This window comes from Aotus nancymaae, unplaced genomic scaffold (genome assembly GCF_030222135.1).
Source record: "Aotus nancymaae isolate 86718 unplaced genomic scaffold, 86718_ANA_hifiasm-v0.15.2.pri h1tg000020l, whole genome shotgun sequence".
NCBI classification, from domain to species: Eukaryota; Metazoa; Chordata; class Mammalia; order Primates; family Aotidae; genus Aotus; species Aotus nancymaae.
Window position 1 is genome coordinate 22,208,476 of NW_026988432.1, and position 26,525 is coordinate 22,235,000.

General features: G+C 35.0%; 1 protein-coding gene across 36 annotated transcripts in view; it reads left to right on the forward strand.

Moving 5' to 3' along the window:
- Positions 1-26,525, forward strand: part of TCF4 (transcription factor 4) — a 368,346-nt gene that overhangs the window by 243,684 nt on the left and 98,137 nt on the right. The window lies entirely within an intron of this gene.

A 26,525-nucleotide genomic window follows, 5' to 3' on the forward strand; every position in this document is an offset into this window, starting at 1 on the left:
TTGTCAGTATTATGATGATTTATGGATTTGCATGCGAAAGGAGATTTGTGGAGAGGATTTAGGAAAAATTTACATGGGTTTCAGCCCAGAGTGCAGGAAGAATGTCTCTATTTTCTAGAGAGGATGCTGAATAAAGGCTGCAAAGGTAGCTGCATCAGTAGCCATTTGTGTCTTTACTACCAGGTGACGACTAGAAGTCAGTTGTAACCAAGAGCATTCTGGGTCTTTTTAATAGCTGGAGCTCTATGCAGAAGTTGCTGACACCCCCCACCCGCCCCCTGGTCCCCAGCACAGCAAAAGTTGATTGTGATCACAACTAAATACATAATATCATATTTTGAATTCTTACATTCCTAGATAATTGTATTTAATTTTGTTTAGGGCTAGTCTTTTTCTAGTAATTTTCTCCTTATATAAAATGAAAACAAAAATTTCCTCTCTTCTTTCTTTCTTTCTTTATCCTTCCTTTCATTCTTCCTTCCTGTGATATAAAGATTTGATTTAATTCTGTAGAGTGCTAGTATTCTTTGAAAGAATGCTAATGAGCCTTATGTTTTTATACTTCAATATAAAATTATATTTAGATTTCTGAAACTATATTACCAATCAATGCTTGCATATTAGTTTCATTTCATTTTTAATGTATTAGAAGAATAATAGGTTTTGCAAATGTGCTAAGATTAGATTAACCCAAACACCTGTGTATTTGACTTGATTTCAGTTCAGCTCATCCAAACAATTATTAAATGAATATATCAGAGTAAGTCTTACCAGGAAAAAGAGCAAATTTTGTATGCTGATTATCACAGAGTTGGTGATGTTGAAGAAGCATCACAAAATTATTCATAAATATAGAAAAATATTGTGTAAATAAGGTTGCCAATGGCGTAGATAATAGTCACTTTCAACTATCAATAAGTCACTCAAAATTGTACTCAGTTGTGTATTTTTTGAATTTCTGTATTATATTGAAATTGACTAATATTGCCAAAGGATTTTATAAGCATATTTTAAGCTTGAAGTTAGGGGTGGATTTAATGTCGATGAAACTTTAGCTTTTAATAGGTTTTGTGACAACTTCAAATGATATAGTCCTAACAGCTGCTTACATTTTAAACATGCCTGAACCTAATATGGACAATATTAAATGCATTTAGTGGACCTTTGAATGTTTGAAACAATGGAATAACTGTCCTATAAAAGCCACGAAAAACTTAAAGCTATCCTACCCTCTTTATGCCTCATATTAAAATTAACTTGTTTTTTTCCATTGCTAAGATTAGGCGCATCTCTAGACAATTTCTAAGGAGTGCATTGATGTGGCATTAGATGGTATGTCTATGCTTCATCATTGTCAACAACAATTTTCATAATTCTTTGTAAATTTTTAAGTATTTCCCTATAGATAACTGGCCCTTTTAGAAAATTTTACTGGTACAGTGTTTTCTTTGCTGTTAAGACAATTTAGGTGTTTGCTGGTATGTCGTGATATGTTCAGAAATATAAAAATATATATTTTTTCTTTCCCAATAAAGAAAACTTGGGAAGTAGGAGTTTGGTTTTATTCTATTTGATTTTCAGCTTTTAGTTGTCTGTTTAGGATTTATTCTTAGAAAATTTATCTTGACTAGATGTTTTCATGGTTCTTATGAAACATTTTGGTGAATAGCCCTTTTTCTGAAAGACAAGGAGGAAGAAAATACAATTAAAAATGAAATTTTTATTCCTATTTTTTGAGCAAGAAGAACAAGTTTAGATAATTTTATAATTTAATCATCCATTTACTTATTACCTAAAAATTATCCCAGCTCTGCTTTCATAGCAATTTAGCTTAGTTTATGTAAGCTTTGTTGTAAATATCAATTGCTTATTACTTATAACAAGATCCGCGTGGCTTACCACCACACAAAATATTTACTTTAACTTGATTCCAAAAAAGGTCTGTAGTAGACACGGTTATACTTTTGCCCCAGTACATCTATATTTCTATATTTTTAGATCTCTACCGTGCTTTTTTTTTTTAAGTTCAAATAAAATTATGACTATCTGATAAGAGATACTTCTTAAACTTGTTTCAGTATGTATATTTGCATAACAGATACTAAAAGATGGGGGATAATAAAAGGTTTCCTTTGGAGTGATTATGACTACATAAAGACACTTACATGTTTCCTTTGATACATATTTACCATGACAAATAGTAATAAATCTGTCACAATCTGTTGTGGCAATTCATACCCCTCTCCCCATTTTTGAAATGGGCCCTCTCTTTCTGTTATGATAAAAGGAAGAAAACTTAAATTGTGACACTCCATCATCAGGTATTATTTGCCACATGCCTGTGGTACAGAGACTGGACTTCTTTTGCCACCATTAGGCTGGGTCTTCCTCCCAGGCTATCAGGAGAGAGAGGGGATTGCCTGGCCCTGTTTTGAAAACACTGCAGCATCTGTGGGAGAGAGAAAACATAGGCCTGGCCCAACATCATGCCATGGATCTGGCAAGATCCACGCATGTGTGTTTGTACTGTGTCCTGCACCTAGAGACCTCAAGTCACTGTGGAAGTATGAACAATGATGGGATAACGGGAGACCCATCCGGCAGGACAAGCACAGTGTGGGGAGGAAGTCTGTCCCTCTAGTGCTCATAGGCCTGTACTTAGGGCTAGTGTGATTTTTTTTTTTTTTAAAGGAAAGCCTGTGTGAAAGACAGCTATCTAATTGCCCACGAGAGCTCTGCTTATTACCACAGTACATTTTTATCTTCTCGGTTCATATTTTAGTATGTTGCTCTTTTTAGTCACGTCCCAATTTCTCGTAGCCCTCATTTTCTTCGAAGACCTTCTTAATAAAGTGTGGTCTTTTGTTGATGTCAGAATTTATTTTGCACGTCTAAGCTCTTGAATCTACATGAGAACATCTTGTTTTGCTAGATTTCTACATTTTGGTTTTCCATTTCAAACCATCTTTCATCTTAAACTCAATATTTTGCAACGGTACTGCTCATTTCAACAAATTTGTTTTATATAACCTAATAATCATACACATTGCATCATGAATTGGTAGAGAGAAAGATGTACTATATTAAATTAAAGTTTTTAAAAAAATGATTCATGATTCTTAACAAAAATGAACATGAAATTACTGAAATCTACAAAGTAGCAAAAAATTTTATATTGTGCTGTTATAAGATACTTTCATCAAACACAGAAACAAAGGCATTATCTTTTGGAAACTTTATTCTGCCCATCAACATGTACACATGTAAAACTTTGATCTTAGAATCTGAAATATTTCAAAGTCATACACATTTTGTCAGAAACTATTAACAACTACAAACTTTCTACTTCAGACTCCGGTGGAATTTGTCTCCGCTTGTAATCCAATTTGAAACTTTAATGATAGTCTCACCATGACCCCACTTGGAATCTCTCGAACATCAGATTTTTCTGGAAACAAGATGTTTTATACTTAGAAGTAGTTTATGACCTCTCATCTCCAGTGATCTTTCCTAAAACTGTACTTTTCAGTAAAGTCTTTTTTTCTATGTTAAATTACAAAGGGGTTTGGTGTGTGTTTTTTTTTGTTTTTGTTTTAAAACTCAGGGAGATTTGGTAGCTTTGTTTTAAGTGGTCAGAGATAATTTGGGACACATGGATCCCAAGATAAACAATTACTATAAAAATTCTAAAATAAGATTTGGATACTTCAAGAATCTTTGTGACATAAGTTAGTCAGTAGGTGGGTTTGAAAAGTAAAAACTTAATATGTCTTAGATACCAAGTTGACCAGTTCTCATAAGAACAGAATTCTTAAATAAAATGAAATATTTAAGTCTGGATTAGAGTTTCTTTTACAGAAGAGATTATTAGGGATATCAAGGAAAATGAATAATGCTAATGGCCTTAAACATCTTATGTATTTTACGTTATATTAAAACATTCACATTTGAAGATTTCAAACGTGATTTTGAATTCATATCTTAAGTTACTTAGTGAAAAACCCCTTTTTTCCCAGGTACTTGAAGAAATCACAAACAATTTAAAAGAGATATTGGTAAATTGTTTTTTCCTTATTAGTGGCCTGGAAATTTTGTATAATTCAAAAACTCAGTACTTAATTCAGAAATATACAGTTTCTTCGATCACGTTTGGAACTGATCATAGGGAAATCAGAACGATGCTTTTTCATGTCAACAAATTTTAATAAGTAATAATACAATTTTCTTTAAGATGAAAGTTTTATTGAAATATAATATCTATCACAGGTGAACTAAATATCAGCCATCTGGACTCTATCCTTTTTAGGAAAGTCTAGAAGTAGCTGATTGTGTAATAAGACATAAAAGGAGGAACCTCTTCAAGGTTCATCCCTGCAGAGATAGATACTTTGTGAGGAAGTATAACTCTAAGTGTTTAAAATATTAGGATAGCTCTCAGTATTCACCTTTAAACTTAGTGTGCCCATTTTCTGATTAAAGATATTGAAATATGAGCTTTGAATATTAAAATTGTGCTTATTATGGAAATGTTTAGGCAAGAGGGAGCTTAAGAGTGGCACAATTAAGTCATCCCAAATAGGACAAAACTATTATTCACACAATTTACACGGCATGTATAACATGACAGTGGGGAACAGTGAAAGCTGAGAAAATATTCATGACAGAGAAAGTATTTTTGTGTGTGTGGAGTTAATGCTGAATTTGCTAAACCAAAGACTTCTAGTTCAGCATGTGCATTTCCTTTTTTTCCGTGAAAATGAATCATTTTCTTTATTGCACATTGAGACTATAGAGGTTACGATTTTTATGTATTGCTGGTATATGAAAAAATATAGGAGAATCTTTATATATATTTTTTTTCATTGGAGGCTTTTATGCCATTAAAAAATTTTCACAAAGCACGTAAGAAGCTTGCAAATATTCAAGATATATACCATTAGGCATTCTAATATCCCAGAAGTTTGCTCAAGGATTTCTGAATTTTTCTTTGGAATTTTGGAATAATGAGCTCCTTCATCCACCATCCTCTTTTCTGCCTGGAAGCCCAATCCTGTGCCCTTAAAAAAAAAGGGGGGGCTTCTGGTGTGCCTATTTTAGACAGAGAAGAAATGTAAAGAAGACAAGCACGGAAGGTAACTGTGAATGAAAGGTTTGTGTATTTTTGAGCTATTCCTGCTTTATCTTTATAAACTAAAAGCTTATATTCCCCCAAACACTCAAACCAAACACCACCAGTTCCTTCCTTCCACCAGAAAGAAGCCTTCCTGGCCAGCAGCGCCCCAGTTTTCTATTCAGTGAGCTCTTCTAAGGAGTGGTGCCTGATGTATCTCCCCAGTGTGTGTTTTTATTTTTAATCAAGTATTTGAAATACTATTTCGCATGCTAAGGTTTATCGGGAATTTCATTACAATTTTGCCAACTGGAACAATAGCATTTAGTGTAAAACTGGACTTATTTGTTGGGAAAAGAGAAATGCATTTCTGGGAACTGCTATTTTAAACTTTATCACTTTCACTGAAGAGTATATTTTGGTGTGAAGTTTTGGACTCTGAGTGGTTTAAATTACTGAGAAGTGTAGGAAACCACTGCAAGGGTGCTTTACCCGGAGAGAATTGTAACAGGGCTTGCATGTGTTTTGAAAATCGAACCCTTTTCTGTAGCAGCCAGCTTAACTGTGAATTTATTTTTATTTGCAGAATACTATAGATAAATGGCTTGATAATTTGATTGATTACCATTTTTTTAACTTTTAAAATTCAATCGATTGAAACAGTTTTATTGCTAATGTAGCAAAACGTTCTCTTTTTTTCCAGATCACTGACGATTTTGTAATTTTCTGTTTTCTTGGTTTCAAATAATTCTAAAGGTTTTCAAAAAAATAATGAATCAGCGTCAGATAGAACGTGGAGGGCTAAATAAGATTCTCTGAGAAGATGTAGTCATCCTAGAACAATAAGGAGTCTCTTTAGCAAAGTTGTGTTTTCTTAAGACAGAATCCCTACTTGTCAGGCTGTTGACGGACACCTGCTTTGTCTTGGCTTTTGTTTTGATTTTTTACATAAATTTCACTGAATCACTAAACTGAACGTAAAGTTGCTTCTCAAGGCAGTGGCACAGGATTTTCAGACTTGATAATCTCTACTATCCCAGGATGTGCGTGTGTGCACACGTGTGCGTATGAGTGTTCTCCTTTTAAAGGAAGAGGAGCTTTTATAAAATGTGGTGCAAAACTTGTAGTTTTAAATACTCAATTATTTTATCTGGGAACAGCAGCATGTGAGTGATTCTTTTTTAAATTGCAGCTGCTGCATAGGTGTAGAGCTTTTTGAGGAGTTTTATGCTTTACTTGAGCATATACTCCCTCTTCAGAGAAGTTAAGGTAGTGCAGAAGTTTCTGCATTTTGTGAAATTTCAGGGTTGAAAATAAATATGCTTTATGATTTGGTGAGATGGATAGATTTCACTTTTAAAAGAATGCAAAAGCTGTATTTTAGAAGCAACATTTTAAGAATTCTACTTAAATGGTTTAGTGACACCCACTGTTGTCTCTTGTCTGACTTTGTCATCTGAGGAGTTTATCATAAATGAGCCACCAGGGATGAAACTTGATATATACGCGCTTACTTCCAGAGTAATAAGTAGAGGAACTGTGTGTGTATTAAATTTCACTAAATTTATTTTATTTCTTAGAACAGGAAATAGGAACATTCCGTAGTGGAGCTCTCTTCATAGCAAACTGTAAAGAAAATTTCTCAGTGTGTTGCCATGTGTTGGCAGTGATTAAAGGGCATTTCCTTTGTGAAACATGGAGCCATATTAGAAAGACTTATATTTTCTCATAAAAATGACCTTTGCAAGTACATTTAATCATAAAAATTGGTGTCATTCCTCACATACACATACAAAAAGTGTCACTGTTACCACTTGCTGTTACCGTGTAGGGATTTTAGGAAAATGCTATTTTGGAACAATTATTTTGATGGCATCTGAGAGAGAATACCTAAGAGTCTGCAGCAGCCTCCTCCCTCCATAGCCCATATCATTCTAAATATGCCTCCTGAATTATACTTATAATAATATTGTAATGGCTTTCATTCTACCGATTGGCACAGTATATCATTATATCATTAGCTGCTATGAGAAAGCAGTTTCAAGTAGGTGGCAGATTCTTAGCATTAATGTTTTCAAGTAACCCTGTTCTGGGAATTGGGTTGTTTCACAGGTGCTCAGGTATATTAACACAGGGTGCAATACTATTTTCTGGCTTGCCTATTATGAAACAAACTTGAAGTACAAAAGAATTCAATAACAAGTGGAGTATAAAAACTGGGGCTCTAGCTTAAGAAAGTTTAATAACTCAAGATGTTAAAGAATGAGAAAAAAAATTAAGGAGGCAGCAGTGTTTAGCTCATTTTGCATTACTACTAAGGCTGAGATTTATTAAGAAAATGTTTATGGCCTGATGATTTAGACTTGTTGAGTTAGTTTAAAATTTTTAAACCATTGGTTAAGTAGAAAATAAGCACATTTCTGTTTCTATTTTACTGTTTGAAAGTATTGTTATATAAAATAAGTTAAAAATTCTGCCATTTGATACTCAGGCATGTGCTTCAGGAGTGAAAGTGCATTGCCAGAACCTTGGGGCTCCTCATATAGCGTCTTAATATGTATTTTAGTTTTAGAGATATACAAGACATTGGCACATATAGTCTGTATAATTGGTAACAGCAAAGAAAATGGAATTAAACCTATTTATTAAGGACAGATACAGTTGGGATTACAAAATTCAAACCGCTGCCGGTAATTATTTTGCAAATAAATGCTATTTCATTTTTCCTTTAGTAAATATATCAGTAACTTCACCCAATATTGATGTAAGTGAAACCCGACAGTAACAAGCTGGGAGTGGCCAGGTAGAAAGGGAAAAAAGCATGTCCATTTATTCATTCATTCCTTTCTCATTTATACTTACTCAAAGCGTATTTTTCATTGCAGCCAAAAACTAGACATACCATGTAACATGGAACATGCCTTTTTCTTCTATTATTTAAATAGTGGAGCTTTACAACTAAGATTCTTCACATTTAATGAAATTTGCAATCTTGTGTCACTTGCATCACAATATGTGCGAATAACCTTAGCGTTTTAAAGAGTGTACCTTGTAGCCTTTTAAAACATCATGCATGTGAAAAATAAAATAACCCACACAGTGTAACACACGGACTTTTTGTCCCTTAAGCTGATTGGCCTTACTCACTTGTCACCACCTTGAAGACAGTGAGGGACATGTTTTGTTTTGTTTATTTGTTTGTTTGTTTATTGAGATGGAGTCTTGCTCTGTCACCAGGCTGGAGTTCAGTGGTGTGATCTCAGCTCACCGCAACCTCTGCCTCCTGGGTTCCGGCGATTCTCTTGCCTCGGCCTACCAGGTAGCTGGGACTACAGGTGCGCACAACCACGCCCAGCTAATTTTTGTATTTTTAGTAGAGACAGGTGTTACCATGTTGGCCAGGATGGTCTTGATCTCTTGACCTCATGATCCACCCGCCTTGGTCTCCCAAAGTGCTGAGTTACAAGCATGAGCCACTGTGCCCGGCCAAAGGACATGTTTTAGATACATCGTTTTTGTTCTGTAGAAGCCAGACTCACTGCTTTACTTATGTGTGTTACTCTGCAGTATATTTCCAGTGAATGAATGTAGTAGTAAAAGTGGTGTAGTAGGGTAGAAAAAACATTGCACTAGACATAAAAAGACCTTTCTAATTTAATGACTGACAGCCTCTACTTACTTATCCACTGGCCTGGTTAGGTCACAAACTTGTTTCACTGTCTACAAAACAGGTATAAATAGTGCCTGTATAATCAGATGGTATCAATATGCTAATAGCAAACCTTTATCAAAGTACTTATTCCATGCCAGAGACTATTCTAACTGGTGCACTATGAAATCATTTGCATCTGTTAAACATTTATTCCAATAAAAATCCTATGAGATAAGTACTACTGTTTATTCAAGGATCTTAAAAATGAGACACAGAGAGATGAAGAAACATGTCTGTGGTCACACAGCTAGTAAGTGGCCGAGTTAGGATTGAGACCTGCGAGGTCTCTTTCCAGAGTTTCTGTGTTCTTAACCATAATCCTGTCTATGCTGCCTATAGCGTTTCATATACTCTGTAGACCAAAAAGCTCTCTATAGCAATGTTGTTGTTAACTTAGCAAGTATTTGACTATCTAAAATAAATTAACATTCAGAAGTTTCATTTCACTGTAGAATGACTGTCAGTACCTCTATGTAGTCATATCCTCTAACTTTTACCCAAGCAAATCAGTAACCCAGGCAGTCCAGGAGAGCATTTGTGTAAACAAAGACAGTATCATGTAGTGGTTAGAGTATGAAATCTGATCAACTGGGTTTTTAGGGGGCTGTGTCACTTCCTAGCTGCACAGTTACTTGTAAAATAAGTACTCATTGGGGTTTGAATGCATTTATGTAATATCCTTGAATGTTACATCTTATTGCTACACATAATAAAAAGCACTGTCGTGCAATTACCAATAACAAGGTAACTACCTTTCCTTTGGCATTTGAGAAACAAATCTAACACAGCAGCCTACTTAGGAGTAGTTAGCAGTAGTAGAATAGGGTCTCAACTATGTGCAGAAGAATTTTACCTAACAAAGGTCACTTGCTCTTTCTGAAATTATGTAATATTGCAAATATTTTTTTTTTTTTTTTTTGAGATGTGGTCTTGCTGTGTCACCCAGGCTGGAGTACATAGTTCACTGCAGCCTCAAACTCCCGGGCTTAAGCGATCTTCCCACCTCAGACTCCTGAGTAGCCGGGTACACAGGTTCACACCACCACACCCGGCTAATTTTTTTCTTTCTTTTTTTTTTTTTGGTAGAGACCGGGTCTCCCTGTGTTGCTCAGACTCTGCAAACCCATCTCTATCAAACCAAGCCACGTAGTCAGCCTTTTTAATCATTACACTTAGTGCTCTGCAAAGTTTGTGTTAGAAATATTTCCTCCATCTTTTCTCTTTTTTAACTGGGACATCGGCTACGATGCCTGGAGCTTCTTATAATGTGATTCCCTCAGCCAATAATTTGTTTATGCCTAAATCAGCCTTGCCTCTAAGTGATAAGGAGATACATGCTTTTTCTTTTGTTTTGTGTCAGTGGTGTTCCATAATAGGCTGGGAACGGGTCTGCCTGAGTGATACACAGCCCCTTGGTGGGGCTGGGTGTAGTTTCCCCCCCCACAAAAGTGAAGGTCAGGCCTAAGGTGGTATTAACTTTGTCTGGCCAGATGAAGACATGTGGGCTAGGTAGACCTGTGTGGCAGTCTGTTTCTTTTATAAAGTAAACAGATTTTAGTTTGTTTAGGACTGCTTAGGTAGATTTCTAACATTATGCAGGAATATTTGTACAGATGTTTTAAGGTAAAGTCAAAGAATGGCTGGATTCTAGCCTTTGACGCATTATAACGTATCTTTTCTCAATGCCCTTGTTGAATTCACAAAAGAAAAGGTATTTTTGATCACCAACTATGAGAAACTTAAAACATTTTTTTTTTTAATAAAGGCTGATTTAGTTAACTCTTCTTACATTTAAAGAAAGAAACATCTGCTGAAAGTAGGGAGGGGAGGCGTGAGCGGAAGCGTGGTCTCCGCATTCCACAATGGATGTCTTTTCCCAGCCAATTTTAATTTGCAGAAAAACCAGGCACCGAGTTAGATTCCTCGGGAAAGGTCCCTATTGGCTGATGAGCCCTGAGCTTCTTCCTGGTGCCCCCGAACATGGACTGATGCTTCAGTTCACAGAGATAGTCTTTCTCTGAAAAGCTGATAGATTCCATTTAGCCACCCCTCATTTGTAGTCATTGCCACCTTGTGGATCACAAAGGATATTGGTTTTCATCAAACTTCCATTTCGATTTGGCTTTTTGTGGCAAGTACATGTTGGCAGTGGATTGCCGTGTTCCTCACCAAAAGGATCCTGGTTTGTTCAGCAACACCTCACTTCTCCACTCACAGTTCATTTATGATTCTGATGAGAGTGTTTTTTCAGGAAACACACATTTCACTTTTTGACCTAGGAGCATCTGTTAGAATTTTTTTTTAATACTACTTTGGCATTCTGAAAGTGTTAATGTCTTTCATATCTGTTTAATGCTATTTAGGGATATTTATGATCACCTCTTGGTTACTCAGGGTAAAGTGTGTCGCAATTTTTTTTAAACAGACAGGAAAGCATTCACATGAGGAAACAGATTGCTTTAAACATGTGCTTCCTGTGACAGTAAAAAGAACAAATTAGATTTAACACTGTGTAATGAATGCATAAATGTGTACATTTAAGCTTTTAAAAGCTTTATGTTCAGTTCTGGTCACAACAAAAATTGAGTCACCTGTAAAAATTAAAGATGCTTGGGGTACTCTCAGACTTCTGAAATGCCCGGCAATTGCAGTCCTCGCCTGACGATGCCTCGTTGGAATCATAAAAAGCATGATCTGTTAATGCTGGAGAGAGCTAGAACATTACAAGGCACATTCAGAGGTTAAACCAGGTTAGAGTCAGAGTCTGTGCATTTAGCAAACAAATCAGAATTTGTTGTGGGGGGAGAACATTTCACTCTCATCTTCCTCCCTAAGAATCAATGAAAAAATCAATTTTCAGGAGCCCCATATATTCCCGTCTTTCATAAAAGAAAAAGAAGAAAACCCGATGTGTACTTACTAGCATTTACTACAATTTAATTATATAAAAAATGACTTTTTTTTTCTTATGTAATTCAGTTTGAGCTCTGTATGCTGGCAAGGAGTGAATAGAATCTGAGTTAATATTTCCAGTTAGACTTGAGTGTGGAATTGGAGGGCCTGAATCCTCTCCCCGGAAGAAGAGGCACTCATGGCCATTTCTGTCTGAGCCTGCGGATAGTGCCTGTCTGTCCCCTGTGTTTTCAAAGCTAAGGATTTGTGGCACACTTGCCATCTCTCTGGCCAAGGAGGGCCAGGACGGAGTCCCTCAGGGGAGGGCACGTAGTTTGAGGACATCTGACTCTCTTATATCACATACTGAGGTACTAATATCAAAACAGACTGCTTGTCGTCGCACGGTGGGGCAGTGCTTTTTTTGGCTGCCGTGGTCGAAATGAAACGGGCAAGCTGTAGTCCGCTTGGCATCAGAATGGGCTAAGGGAAGCAGGGAAATCAGAGTCAGACTGTGAATGCAAGTCACAGCCAATGGTTAACTTCCTTTTTGTGTGTCACTTGGCAGCAGCGAGACTGATGGTGATTTTTTTTTAACATGGGTGAGAGTTCAGTGCCCTAGGAAGAACCGTAGACGCTGTTATTGTGCTTCCTCATACAGTTGACTTGTGTTGATTTCTTGAGGTCAGTACAGCTGTTCCAAGAGCCAGCTCGAGGAGCTGTGTGCATATGTACATGGCCATCGGATGTCAGATGAAAAAGGTAATCAGATGAGAGGTGATCCATACAGAATCTCACTGCTGATCACTAGGTGGTCATAGGGGAATCAGATTTCTTGCATAAGGCAATAATACCAAAGAATAATATATAGTGCAGTTGAATGGATACTCCCTTGTATACAGACACCCAAAGATATTTTTAAATTATCACCACTCCACACCCCTCATCTCACATAAAAGATTCAAATCAATTTTGGACTGTCTGGAAAAATGCAGGACTAAAATAGCCAGATTGAATTCAGATAAAATTACCTTCTGCTTTTCTGGGAGGTTGTTGCTTTTTGGTTAGCCACATTATTTTCTTCGAAGATTCATTTGGAAGAGAGTTTGGTAGAATTTCTAGCCTCTCCCAAGATTTTCCTCCCATGTCTCTGTTTGCAAAGAGCTGTTCCCCAAAGGCGAAAAGAGCGAGTTGCCATCTTGAGCGAATTGTATGTTTAGTGAACACCAAATGGTCTCAGGGTTACCCTAGAATTTTCCTTATATCTGGTTGCTTTTAAATACTATTTATTCTCCTCAAAACTCCTAACCATTTGTGCAAGATATCAGTAAGATGACCAACTTCTGACAACCCTAAAAGCAGAGAAGGAGGCTTAGAAATAGAATACCATTTGTCTGGTAATTAGAGTGTATCTCTTAAGTGTTCGAGAGAATTCTGATTAACCTTTCTGTTCCCACATTCTCACATAAAATTAGCACACCTTTTAAATTATTATCTAGTATTTAAACACATATTTTTGAGTCTTCTTAATGCAACAGGTTCTGGAGACACTAAAAGTGTGTTATAGTTTTCTAAAAAACTTCATTTTTCTTACATTTTAAATGTTCTGTTTGTGCAAAATTTCGAGAATCACCATAAGGGCTTCTTTGCATTTTTAATTTAGTAACTAACATATGAATAAATTTGCATATTAATTAGTTGCAGATTAAATCATGCATACATAATTGCCTCCTTACTGTGTTTAATGTTTGTCAAAATCTCCAGCCTGGTTTGATGGATGTCGTATGAAAGATTACAATTTGATGTACCCTTGAAAGTATTTACACCAATAATGCAAGATTCTTAATAGCAGAATTTTCTAGTTATATACAGTTACTAATAAACATGTAAGATAGGTACATGTCCCTTTGACTAAAATTTTTTTCTTTGCACCAAATCATTTACTATTCATAATCATTAATGCATCTCCTAATTATACAGCATATGTCTGTTAACCCTTTCATTGCTGGCCTTCAAATGGTAGCTTCTTTCTTTTTCTTGCCCCTTAAAGAAAGCAAAATTGTTTGATAATATTCTGAAATTACTTGATTGTCTATTATTTATTTCTCTTCTGGTACATGGACACACCCTGTTTGCCATTTATTTTAACATACAATAGATAATTATATGATCACTTTGTATTTTCTAGTTAAAGATCATGAAATGACCCATGTGCACATGATTTGTAGCTGATGGGCTTTTGCCTTTCTTTTACCAGTGCTGAAAAAAATTGAAATATTTCAGATACTTCTTATTAAACAGTACCTAACTGTATACACAGACATATACTCTATTTAGGAGGGTAATTGTAGGAGAAGTAAAAGCATTTAAATTATATTTAATTTCATTTTGAATATTGAAATGCATTTAATGTATCATGATCAAACATAGGATGGAAATGTAATTTTTTTTATTAGAACTGAGATCTCTGAAGTAGAAACTGACAAGAGAAATAGATGCTCTTGATTTGACGTAATTTTAAGATGCCAATAAATGTTTTCTTAAATTTCTTCAGGTATTTAATGTTTTAAGTTTTATCTTATGTCAAAAGTAGACCAACTGGCTTTTTTTTCTTCTTACTATTTTGTTGTCTAAGCTGCTTATCACACTGTATTACCCAGCATTAATGAGTATTCCTACTGTGCAAAATTCTATCAAAAATGATGGTGTGAATGTCATTTTTAATTGGAAGTTTATACAGTCAAATTTATAGTACACAACAGAAATATGTATGTAGTTCTGCTCCAAGCCTTTTTTTAGGCTTTTGATCTTTTTGGTTTAAGTATACATTTTTATTAATCTAAGTATCATTTGAAAATCTACACAAATATTACTACATTTATATTAATGCCATTGTTGGGAAGAGAGGGAAACTAAGGCATAGAGTAATTATAAAGCCTGTAAACTGTAAGAAGAACAAATGTCAGAATGACCAAGAATGGATTTTCAGGGGTCTTTTTTAGACATGAAAACTTGCTGACCAGTTCTGTATGTTTCATAGAAGTCATAATGTATGATTTCTGTCTATTTTTGAATGCCTGCATTTATATGCCTAGTAAAAAGACAAAGGTTATAATGAGTTGAAAGCATTAACAGCTAATTTCCCTTCTGTGATTCGTTCATAGGAGATATAATATCTCCTGGTCACCTACCTCAGGAACATTTATTTTCTTATCACAGGGCACAATGAACTATTTATTGATTTAGCAAAATGTTCTTTTACAACACCTAATGTTGCATTAAATTATTTAGCAATGTGAAAAATGAAATGAAAGCTGCAAAACTTATAAAAGGAAGCAAACAGTCAGACCCGAAACATATTTATCCACAGCCATTGTGCCTAGGTAATTCAGGGCATATGGTATGTAAATGATATTTGGAGATCCTTGCCAAATCTACACACGACGGGATAAATTAAGGACAGGTTTCCCTGGGTGTGAGTCCCATGATTGTGGCCGGCACACTTTCTGCTTGGATGTGTGTGTTCTGTTCTTGTCTTTCAGCAAGAGCGTCACAGAGCGATTCAGTGGCCAAATCTGGTCCTCAGCCGAATTCTAAGACATTATTTGCAATTCCCAAGAATTGATTTTATGATTAAATGTAAAATATAGTAGCAATTTGCCGAACTTTCCCTTTGCTCTCAGATTTGAAAAGTAAGATCTGAATAATTTATCAAGATATGTTTGGATATTAAGCCAATGGACATCTTTGACAGTGGAAATTGAGTGCTTCTTAGCTTCTTAGTCACTGAAGAAAGGTGTTAACTGGGTAGTGACTTTTCTCTAAGCTAGATTAAGATCTTTCCTAGATCAGACTATGAATTATTTTGAACCATTGATAATTTTGATTCCAGGTTGGCCCAGTAATAATTTATTAATTCAACTTGATAAATTATTTGTATCACTTATTTTATTTTTGAATTACTATTTTGAAGCATATGCTCTCATTTCTAGAAAGGTGAAGGCACTGACTCCTTCTTCTATTTAGAATTAATCTTAAGTAGGCAAGAGGTTATACTGTTTTCTTTTTTCTGAAAGGAATTGTCTTTTCTAACCTGGCGGTCTTAGCTCAGAGTTTTTAATGCTTTAAATTAAGGTTCATTTTTATCTTGGAATCATGTAATTGGAGATTTTGATTAGAAACTATGGCAGAATTTTTTCTCCTATAATTTATTGGACTATACCTAAAGAGTGCATTTACTATGAACACTTAATTATAAATACAAGACTTACATGATTTTTATAAAAGTTTTTTCAGTGTATTTTAAGGCATGTAGAGTATGGTTTAGGATGTTTTATTGTTTTTACTATTAAGAATAGTGCTTTTACTAAGTAAAACTGCTTTTTTCTTTACAAAATATAATGTCTTTAATATTATAGTCTTATTTGAATTAGCAGTTTAATCTCTGTCCCTTCTATTATCATTTCATTTACGAAATGCAAATAACACACTAGTTACTGTATAGAAAATAAAATTAGGCTCAGTCCTTGTTCATTGCCATGTAAATTGGGAAAAACCAGAGGAAAAAATACCCTTGTGATCAACATAAATCAATACTACTTGACACAGATCCAGCTCAAAATTCATGAAAGGGGTCCTAGTTCTGAAGGAGTTTATATAATTATCATGTAGCCTGTAGTTGTGAACTCAGGGCAAAGTTCTGAGCTGGTTATTCTGGGACCATCCCTTGGTTTATTGAAACTACTTTGCACAGCTGTGCTTCAAACTCAACAACAGAGAGCAAAAACAATGTTCACTACAAAATAAACCTTGATCTGCCTTTGAACTTCGCTGTGAACTTGCAGCCTTGAAAACAATAAAAGGGGCAAAATCACAATTGAGATTACAGAGTCTAGATTAGATGTAATACACGATAGGATGGTGCGGCCCAATTTTACTCACATGGGGCAAGTGGGAATGCTGTGAATGCCAACATGTTAAGCATCATAGCCACTTATCAACATGTTAACTTTAAATGTCAGTCATTGGACCCCATTTGAAATAAAGCACTTGCTTCTTATTAAAAGAAATTAAGGGATGTTGGGGAATGCAGAGGTGAGTTGAGGGGTGTTTTGTTTTCTGTATTGTTTTTTTTCCAGTGGGAGAAAGCGCCTTAGACAATAAACTGTCTCAAGTATTAAAAGTCTGTTTTTATGTGCTGTATGATTCAAAATGACTGAGCAGTTTTGAAATTTTGTAGAAAGAAAGGAGTATAAGGAGAATGAGAAATGATATTTGCATCCTTACCGACAACTCTGTATAGCAAATATAAGATTTCTGGCAATTTCCTTACAAGTATCTGAAAATTAGGAATTATGAAGGAAACCCAGACAGATACTTAACTATTGCGTTGCTACCAGGTGTCTCTTTGATATTAGTAAATTAGGAAACCTTTAAAAATAAAAAGGTTAAAATATCCAGAACGATAACTTATTTTAGTATATGTGTTCAGACAAAGTATTTCTTTGTTAAGAGTGTTGAAATGTTTTATTTAATTGTTCGTATATATTTAGTAAATTTTTGGTAGACTTGACCGATTAGGCTTGTTTCATAAAAGGTACCGGCTTCTGCGTATTTAGATCTTAAGTTTATTTCAAATTGGCCTTTATAAAACTTTAGTGCCTTCCTCTTAGAATTCTAGTCAACAAAATTCTATTCATCAACTATATACATCACAGAAGTAACTAATGATACAGTAATTTCTACCATATTGTCAAATGGAGACTGTATCTCCTCAAAGGGAAAGAAACCCTGATGTCAGTCAGAAGTTGTGGGTATGCTCACTTGGCATTGAATCAGCTTAAAGCTCAAGTATTAGGTTCAAAAATTCACAAATATTTATAGCACACCTACTACGTGCCAGGCCTCCTGAAAGGTGGACAGCTCTGCCATTGGGAAGGTTTGTGGCAAGATATGTATGGCCACAAGTAGTTGTACAAATCAGAGTTCATTTTGTAATGATTTACAAGGGCCTAGTACCACTGACTCTCCTTGCAGACTAACAAACACAGAGCTTATACGACTCTTAAAAATACACTGATAGCAAGTACATCCTAAATTATGTAATCATGTAGTCCATGAAAACAGTGTAATAGATGATACAGAGATGGAATCGGCCACGTGGCTTACTGTAGTTGTCAGTAAAGTCCTTTGTTATGAGCATATATTTCTGTTAATGCAGCAAAATAATATTTTTTAGGTTTTTTTTTTTCTGTAGTGCCTCAAATCTAGATAAATGGAATGTGTTAGAAAGGATAACATATAAAAAGTTAAATGTATGGAAATGACATGGAAAGCACCTGTTTCTTCTCTTTGTTTTCTTCCACATCATTAAGAAATAATGTTTCACTGTAGAATATGGTGTCCCTCTAAGAAGTTTTCTAATTTGAATGTTCAGAGTAGAATATAGATTAAATAAGTAAAGGTGACTTGCCAAAAAATAAAGAACACGTGAAACAAACAGAAGTCTGCATCATACATACTAAGTGGCATAACAGTGTCACCTCTCAAAAGTGACAGTGCATGTATCCATCTTTATACCTTTAGCATGTTGTTGGCATTGTTAGTTATTTTACTGAGAGAGTAGCCACACTATACAAGAGAGAGGAAGGTAAATTAGATCCTTCACACCCATTTCTTCTGTGAAGTGTATGTGTTTTTGAATATACTCTCTGCCAGGGTAGCAAATAAAATTTGGTTCAACCCTAATCTTCAGCAGATTATAATCTAGGTAAAGGACAAGCCAGGTTCATGAGATCAAAAATAATAATGAGAACATTTGGAAACTAGGGGAATAGCTCCTCATAATTGTATGTGCATTTTATCGGTGTAAAGTAAATATAGCCCTGTTGGAAATTTTTGTCTAGTTAATATGCTCATTTTCCCATTTCATGAAGACTTATTCTCAAATGGAAGTTACAGCTGGCTATTATGTGTTTTTCTGACAACCTCTCTTTTCTCTGGACGTGATGATTTCTGTTGTTGTGGAAAGGAAGGAAATAAATCTCTTTTTGTTCCTCATTCACTCAATGAGCAAAATGTGGTTGAGCTCCTATTGTGTGCAGATTATTGTTGAAGCGTGGGGCAAAGAAAGCTAAATTATTATTTTTGTTTAGAAATTTAAGATATTTGGGAGCAGCAAGGTAAATGCATAGTTTATTTAACAACAAGGCACTGAACTTTGCTGGAGAATCCTATATTCTAGAATATAGCCCTTATCTGGAAGTGACTGCAGAACCTGATTCTGGATCCCAAGGAGCTGCAGATCTGACATGATTAAGACAATGGCCACAGATACTCCCCTGAGCTTCTGTCTAGAGGCCTTTCTGTCTGTGTCTTCCCTGAAAATCACAGGGACTGTGTTGAGTTTTTGGTTGGTCAACTGGAGACACAACTTTTGATCGTTTTTATGTTCTCAGAGATTGATTTGCCAGAGATACTACATTACAATAAAAACATTAACACAGAATCTAGGGATTGAAACAAAGCTTATGTGATCACAATTTAACATGTAGTTACTTGAAAATTATTGATTCATAAGGAAACAGATTCAGGCAAAGCTAGAACTTACTCAGGTTTAAAGAGCTAGTTAGAGATTAAGCTGAAACTTAAACCAACATCTTGGTTTCTGGCCTCCATATTATAGTGCTTATCTAGTAAGGCCAAGAGGAGAGGTGGAATGGAGTTCTCATCCCCACACGCTATGTTGGAAAACCAGAAACTTTAGCTCTGTTGTAAGTCTCTAAAGATCAGAAGATAATTTAATTTTTAAAACTTTCTCATGTTTAATAATTGTCATAAAATGTATAATCAGTTGTTTAATAATTGTACTAGTAATAATGACTCAATCCAGAAATATTTAACTCTTAAAAAATGTAACGGACACAATACATTTAAATTTTTAATAAAGTATACATATGTTTACAACAGAACACATGAGCAGTTGATAAGCTATCTAACATAGCTGGCAAGTTTGAAGGTCATAGCCCATGTACAAAATGGGTATATCTTAAAAAATTCTAGTCTTTATCATATGTTCTATACCGTTTCCTTGCACGCAACACAGTTGCTATGTGATGGCACTAAGAAGGTAGATGTCCAGACTACATAAAGAACATGGCATTCAGTTCCCGAACACATGTTAGAGAACACGCCCCATTTGGCAGTAAAGGATGTCTTCAACTGGAGGTAAGGGTGAGAGTTGACCTGTTTGGCATTTTGACTCATATTAAGAAATGTTGAAGTTATTTTATGTTCAGAATGTGTTTGATAATCATGTGTGAAGAAGGCAAAATGCTGACATTGTAGAATACTTCCCTGTCAAACAAACGATTTTCATGCCCTTGGCTGGTAAGCACCGTAATTTGGCCTTTTGGCACTGCTATCCGTAAAGCTAGTTGATGACTTTTACATCAGTTTTTGGCCCAACCATAAATGAAGATAAAAGATCAGTACTGCCACAGTACTTTTTAGCACTCATCACCCACACCTGATTCAGCTGGGTTAATATTAAAAGCCAAAATTTATCAATAAATCAATTTTTTTATTGATAACCATTCTTATTTTAGTACTGTTTATGTTCAATAAAAGCTTATGAATTTCTTTAATGAAAGCCTAGAATTTTAAAAAATTACACCCAATTTCTTTAAAACAATTTCTTTTGGATTACTTGTGGGATTTACTCTAAGCTCTTGTCTCATGATAGAAGATGATGCAAGACTTGTCTCACCTGTCCCTTCCTGGTTGTGTCTGTGTTTATGTGTGGGGTGGGTATAAAGTGCTTTTGATTAACAGAATGAAGAGAATGCTTATTTTGAAAACTCGGTAGTTAAAATTAGAGTTCATTTTGAGTTAAAGACCACCACTTTTAGGTTAAGAATGGACCAAAGACCTGCTTAAGCTGGAGGCTGTCGATTGGCCTTGAGGCAACTTAGATCTGCTAAACTCGAACTTGAAAAGGCACTTCAATAACGAATGTATGTAGGATGCTCTCATTGTATGGTTCATTCACTTGTGTTACAAAATTTATGATTTTTTCCTTTTTACCTGCTCTTTTCATTCTGCTTGTCAGAGGTGGTCATTAAAGTATTTGACAATTGTTTGTTCTCTGTCTGGCAAGTTGTTCTACTTGTTCCATGATGTTAAACAATAAAGGCATAATCAATATTTAGAAGCTTCAGGAAATTGCTAGAATCTTCATCCCCAAAGAGGGTTAAAAAACCCTAGATAATTAGTTTGTTTAAAGTGAAAATCATTTTCCTTGTGATATCATATTCCCCCTCTGATTATCCAGCAATGCATTGGGAAGCCTGATATTTATTCACAAATTTTTTAAAATTGAGAACATCCTGTGCCGAGATTCCAGTCAGCTTCATCAATCCATTTTTTGTTAAAAGTTTCTCAACTGTCATCCTTCATCCAGACAAATAAACATACCCAGGATTTCCCCTCAGACTTTTTGGGAATTCATTTTACACGTGTACCAATTTGACGGAAAGAAAACAATTGTCCTCGAATTTCATTTGACTCAGGTGATAGTGGTAAGCTCACTAACTGGCTTCATCTAGGAAGTGCAGCAATCTGAGTCAGCTTCCTCCATCGCTGTTTTTATATTGTTGAGTGTGATGCTTCCTCATTGTACCAAAATAGAAATGGTTTGTTTTTGTATCAAACTTGAGACTGGCTATGGATTACACTGGGTTAGGATAAGGGTTTGTTATTTATTTATTTCTTTTAAAGAACATTCTACTTAACTCAAGGGAAAGAGACTGACGGCCTGGGGAAAAATAAGAGGCATAATGAAATCTTTTCTCCTTAAATAAAATATCACATCTAGTCTTCAGATGTGTCAATTCCACTATCTTTGTCTAATTTATTTAATATTTGAGAGATTTAGTAGTAAATTTATGACTTTTGCTGTTACTTTGCAATAAATTGAGGAAGGAAGAAGTGAATTTCAATTTGAGTCAAGTGTGTAAGTTCCAATGTAATTAAACCTAAAAATCTATATATTCTGGTATTGCTACTTGGTATTCCACTTTACCATATCACATAATTCTATTAGCTACATTTTACCTTGTTTGCAGGGTAATGCCATTTTGTATCTCTGGTTTGTTGAATTTTATAGAAGATGTTATGTTCATGTATATAATAGCATACTCATTGAATTCTTTACCTCAGAAATGTGAAAATATGAAAAAGTGGGGAAATGAATCTGATCAGATATCACTGTATACTGAAATTTGAGAACCTGGTTTTTGCATTTATTTTGCATGCTGTAATGTCTCTAAACCATATATGCCTGTGTGAGTTTTTATAGTGCCACAGAAAGGTAGAAGTCAAATATTTACTTATGGATCAAAAATCTAGTTAAAAAATAACCCATTGCTTATCTTAGTAATCAATGTGAATTACTTTATAATCAATATGACTACAAGCTATCTGACTAGTCACTCAGAAAATAAATATTTGATCATGTGATAAACCATTTGAATGTCTACATATGAACCTAGGCCATATAAAACTAACCAATTCAAGATAACCTAGGAAGTCACTAGTAAAGATAGAAATAAAATTAGATTTCACAGTTTATGCTATTTTGATACTTTTCTGTGATAAAAGCATCTTTGAAGCTAAATATGTCCATATTTGAACCATACAAATACTTAAAACTATTTACCTGATAGTATCTAAATGATGCCAAGGAAATGAGCTCATGCCACTAAAAAGATTGAGATGATTTGTGCTTTATCTGAATTCTTCATGTAATATGAATTTACTTCAGATAAGTATATTTTATACTTATCTAAATATGTTTATCTGAGATAAGTATTTTTTCCAGATAAGTGTGTATATTGAAAAAAGGTTTAAAATAATTGGGATTCCAATTGGAAAAGTAAAAATCTTAATTGCTTATTAAGAAAACAGTTATTTCATAGTCTTAAGATTTTAATACAAAGAAATATGGGAATATACATGTAAGAGGTTTGTTGGTGTTCACTAGTAAATTGCAAGACTGTCTCAGGATATGGTCATCAGAATAAATTCTGTGTGTGTGTGTGTGTGTGTGTGTGTGTGTGTGTGTGTGTCTGCCTGCATCCTTCTGTTAGTAAGTAAATCTTTTACGAAGTTGTACTCATACCTAATAGGGATTTTTGTCATTGCAGTTTAAGTTGAATATGAAACATTAAACATTAATCCTTTCTTGGGTCTAAGCTATCACCATTTTTATAGTTTTTTATAACATTCCATATATATGCATCTACTAACTAAACATCAGCCTTAATTTAGCTTATGAATTAAATTTTTTGTTAATAGTGACTCCTACTGGAGAGCAAAAAATACCAATTAGTTTTGCTTCTAAATAAACTATACTCCTTTTTTCAATGGACAAGGGTAACCTCTTTTTCCTTGGCTTGGCAACATTTACTGTTCCTCTAAGTTTAAAGATGAGAACATAGATTTGAATACTAACACATCAGCAGAAATTGTATTTTTAAGTACGTACATAATTCTCAGGCCAGTCGTGTTGGGTGCTCCGAAAAGATTTGTGATTGAATATCTTTGCTCCATTGGGAAGAGTTTAGCATGGTGCTGTATTTTTGTAATTCCTTTTTCCGTTTTAGCAGACTTCTGTTACCTAAGTCTATTTTAGGTGGATTTTTTTTTTTTTTTTTTTTATTTTGCTGCTGCTCTTTAAGGCACTCTTGCATAGAGGAAACAGCAGAGGAGACACAAGGAAGTGCACTCTCCTTTATAACATGCTGCTGATACGCCAAACTAGATGTCCTCTCATTTAAGCCTCAACATAAGCTGTGTGTTCACTAGATGAACGAAGTAAAACTCAAACCTGTTGTGATATAGGTTGGCCAGAGTCACGCTGCCGGGGAGTAGCAAGGTTACTCATCAAGATGTGTCTGACCTTCAAGTTTAAGCACTCTAATTTCCTAACTTTGCTCATATCTTGATTCCAGTGTCTTAGTAGCTTTTGATCTATAAAATGTCATCTAAGGATCTTTGAGCTTTAATTCTCTGTCTTTAAAGTGAGCATGTTAATACCTGTTACAGAGTACTAGTTATGGAGATTAAATAAGTGAAGGCAATTATATGTTCTTTAAATTGTGTATCACTATACCGTGCATGTATTAAGTGTTGTATTATTAGCAAATATCTTTTTGATGGGTGGATATTTACCTGAGGTTGTTAATTTATAGACTGGCTTGTTCACATTATGTAATATAATCATCGTATTTTAATGACTATCACTATTTTCCTTAGGGTATGATGTTTAGCTAATTTAGCCATGCTAGGCAAAAGAGATCAGCATTGTAGAAATAAGCAAGTCTTATACTTAAAAACAACAACAACAACAACAACTTTTGGTGTTCAGTGACTTAAACAGAAACATGGTAGTTGTTCAAGTTCTACCAGGTTATATTCTGGGGGAGAAAAATGGGAATGACATTCCTTCCATAGGACCATTATTCATTCATTCATTCATTCATTCAGCTTCTATTTGTTGAATTACCTGCCTTTTACTGCAATACGCAGGGCTGTGTGTGTGTGTGTGTGTGTGTGTGTGTGTGTGTGTGTGTATTTCTTAGGTTTATTTGGACTTTGCAGTAACCATGTAATATAATCATTATTTAGAAATAAAGGTAGAATCTACTCTAATGAGCTCTGTATTCCAGTGGATAGTTCAGCTCTTTACCCTGTAATAATAGTTTGTTATCTAATTGTTTAATGTTTGTACGATTGCCCCTCCTTCACAATTAAAGCATTATTCTGTAGTCATATTTCAAATTCAAGGGCAGAAAGAAAGTTGACATGTCTCTGAACCCTGTGCATGTCCCCAGATGGAGCTTAACCCAGAGTTGGGAATGACTAAATAATTGTTCATGAAATGGTTGAATGTAGCTCTTCATTCAAGTGATGTAGATTTTGAATATTTAGTTGTTCTTTAATGCAGTCATTCACTCATTCGGCAAGCTTTTATTGAACATCTACCTTATAGGTAATACTATACCAATGTGTTGGGGGTTTTAGGTCAAATATTTCCCAGTTTCTTCTAACAACTGTAGGTGTGTGTTGTCAGTTCTGTTTCATCTCAAATATATTTGTCAATGACTTTTTGGAAAATTATTAAAAAGCCTGTAAAGTTTAGATTCTAGAAGAAAATGAGAATCATGTGGGTTTTAAGTGGTCAATACTTCTAGACAATTTCGCTGGTAAGAATTTTTTTCCCCAAAAGTGGCAGAAAAAAACAACTGGCTTCATTGCCTCCCCCAGTGTCCTCAATAGTGCTTTGTCTAAGCACCAGAGAGGGATGGTGGCTTTCTACGTAGTGTGGCTACCCACCATTCCTTGTCATTTCAGTGTTAACAAGTGGAGGGGTGGGGGTGGGGTTTGCCCTGCTACTGCTAGTTAGGTAACTTGTCCAGTTATACACTAATGTGAAAACTGTGTCTGTGAAATAAGCAGTAGGCCAGTTCAGGGTCCTGTAAAAATTGGCTGCTTAAGATTAAGACTTCTTTAAAATTATTCTGAAACACATGGATTTATGCATATAGCTTCAGTTGTTCTTATACTTCTGTTCTAACTCCCCACGCATCACACTAAAAATTTATCATGGATGATATTTCTGTCACAAAAGAAAACTTCAAAGGCTGAGATCGCAGAAATGTCTCAGTTGACAGGCCACCGACTTGAGTTCTGTGATTGAAATGTACTCCAAGGTCAGCAAACCAAAACCAAACATCACTGGATGATAATACGTTCAGTGTCTCACTGGCTATAATTCATAGATCACCTTTCAAAGCAGTATATCTTTATTAATCATTGTAAATTTGTGCTTTTGAAACCTTAGACTCTTTTCCATTAGGCGGTGAAGCCCAGAAGCTTAATGTTCTAGTCCCATTTTAATTTTTTCAATCTCATGTGCTGAATTGTCAGGGTTTAAAAATCGATTTTACCTCATCAGATTAAAAATATTTATTTATGCACATGTTAACAATATATTAAAAGAAATGAGAGCTTCAATTTTAAAAATAGGAATTGTAGCTCATTAAGCCATGACAATTTTGTTTATATTTACATAATTAATAGAAAGGCATTTATATGTTTGCAAAATAGGTAAGAAAAGGTATTTAACGTAGATGAAGCAGAATGATTGTTTATCAAAAGAGTTTAGAGATCTTTCTAGCAGTCTACTCATGGAAAGTTAGGATCTAGAAAAGCCTTTTAAATAAGGGGAGAAACAAAGAAACACCAACCAGGAAAACCCCCCAACTTATCTCTTTAAATTCCGGCCTCTTTTCTAAGTGGTGGTTTTTACATACTGTCCTCTGGTAGGTGGGTACCCTGGCCTTGTGTATTAAGCACTGAGGGTGGTTTAAAGGTTACAAATGTGATCCTGTCAGATTGACAACTAACTGTTCTAATGAGGAAAAAATCCTCAAAGCATGAAATTTGAATGAAATGTGTGATTATAATTCAAGTACTGTTTACACAAACCTCTGGGGACCTTCCGAATAAATGCAGAGCAAGTGAGTTAGACAAACCTCTGGGCCTTCGATACGTGTGTGTGGATGTACGGTGTGTGTGTGTGTGTTTATTTTAGAGAGTGGGGAAACTTTCCACCATTAGGCTCTGCTCCTCAGAACCAACACCACTCTTCCTCCTTGTTTATTAATACTGTATGTGTTTTGTTGCCATATTGAGTTGTAAGGAAATAGGTGCTTTGAATTATTAAAGTTGATTCTTGAGAATAGATGT